At 42.4% G+C, this 1,722-nt stretch overlaps 1 pseudogene; it reads right to left on the reverse strand.

Annotated features, from left to right (window-relative positions):
• Positions 1 to 249: 249 nt before the first annotated feature.
• On the reverse strand, positions 250 to 1,193 carry LOC109457861 (olfactory receptor 2D3-like; annotated as a pseudogene).
• Positions 1,194 to 1,722: the final 529 nt, after the last annotated feature.

Here is a 1,722-nt window from a genome sequence, read left to right on the forward strand (position 1 = left end):
CACTCTGTAATGCCCTTTTTTGTCTCTTATTACAGTCTTTATTTTAAGATCAATGATGTATTTAAGCCCTGAACACAGTTCTCTCTGAGTCTTTTCTTAATGTTTCCAGTGATCAAATTAATGTAAAAGTTTTTTTTTTCCTAGATATCTCCCTCATCCTGGGCTCCTCATTTAGTCCAATAACTCTAGTGAAAGTGTGGATGGTCTGGATAGAGACCAAAGGCACTGCAGGTAGTACTAGTCCATGGTTTATTGAGTGTCCTCACTCATTCCGATTAACTTGAGGAAAGCTTTCTTCACATCCTTGTTCTGGAGGATGTAGATGATGGGGTTGAAAAAGGCAGAAATGACATTATAGAACAGGGCTAGCTTCTTGTCATCCTCTGGGGAGGCTTTAGAGCCAGGCCTCATGTACATGACCGTGCATGGAATACAGAACGTGGTGACTACAGTGGTGTGAGGCACAGGTGGAGAAGGCCTTGATTTGCCCCTGGGTGGAGCGAATCTTTAAAATAGCCATGAAGATTTGAACAGATGAGGCCAGAATGAGGGATAATGGGATCAGAAAAAAGATGAAATCCAAGGTAAAGTCCACTTGGTTGTTAAGGAATGTACCTGCACAGGCCAACTTCAACACAACAGGAATTTCATAAAAGAAGAGGTTGATTTAATTTGGACCACAATAGGGAAGATTCATTGCAAAGACTGTATCGACAAGGGTACAGATGAGACCACAAAGGGCAGAGCTGGCTGCCAGAAGAACACACAGAGTATGGCTCATCTTGACCCCAGAGTGGAGTGGATAGCATATAGTAACATATCTGTCATAGGCCATTGTTGCAAAAATCCAGGTCTCAGTGATGCCCAAGGTCAGGAAAACACATATCTGGACCAAACACCCAACGTAGGGCATGGTATTATTCTTGCTTACTAGATGGACCAACATCTGGGGCACTGTGCGGTGGCATAGGAGGGATCCAGTACAGAGAGGATGCTGAGAAAGAAGTACATGGGTGTGTGGAGGTGCACATCTACTATGATCAGGGTAACAATAGCCCATTGCCCAGGACTGTTAATAAATAGATGAAGATGAAGAGAAAGAAAAGGATCCAGTTAGTCCTGGGATTCCTAGAAAAGCCCAGGAGAATAAACTCAGTTACGGAACTATGATTTCTCCAGCCTCGGCTATGCATGGCCTTCCTTCTGAGGAAAGAAAAGGACATATTCCTGAATCCCTTGAAGTTTCCATGATGGAATACCATGTGAGATCCACAGATGCAGGAACTAAAGGCATTTCAGAGCTAAATAATCAAGCCAAGATATCCACCTCCATGCCCAGGAAACATTCTATCCAAACTGGCCTAGCATTGCTCCAGGCACTTAATAGGGATTCTATAATTATTTCTTAGTTTGTCTAACTAACTAGCCCTGATAAAATTCCAAGGGCCCCGTGGAAGGAACTTTGAAGAATGAACACACACACACACACACACACCCTTAAACCAAAACAAGGAGGCTAGGGAAATGCAAAATGTTTTACAGTAAACCAAAAACTTCTAGAGCTCTCTGTAGTTCCTAAAGTTATTCTTTCAAATATTAAGACTAGTGGTGCCGCAAAGGAGAGCGTAAATGTAAAACAACAACCCTGACTGCTTCTGTTTTCTCTATGATGCTATGCTTTTGAAAATCCACACACCATAAATTTTCAGGAAAAAGGGGAGT

Source organism: Rhinolophus sinicus, chromosome 14, assembly GCF_057876585.1.
Source record: "Rhinolophus sinicus isolate RSI-liver-muscle chromosome 14, RSI-T2T, whole genome shotgun sequence".
NCBI lineage: Eukaryota > Metazoa > Chordata > Mammalia > Chiroptera > Rhinolophidae > Rhinolophus > Rhinolophus sinicus.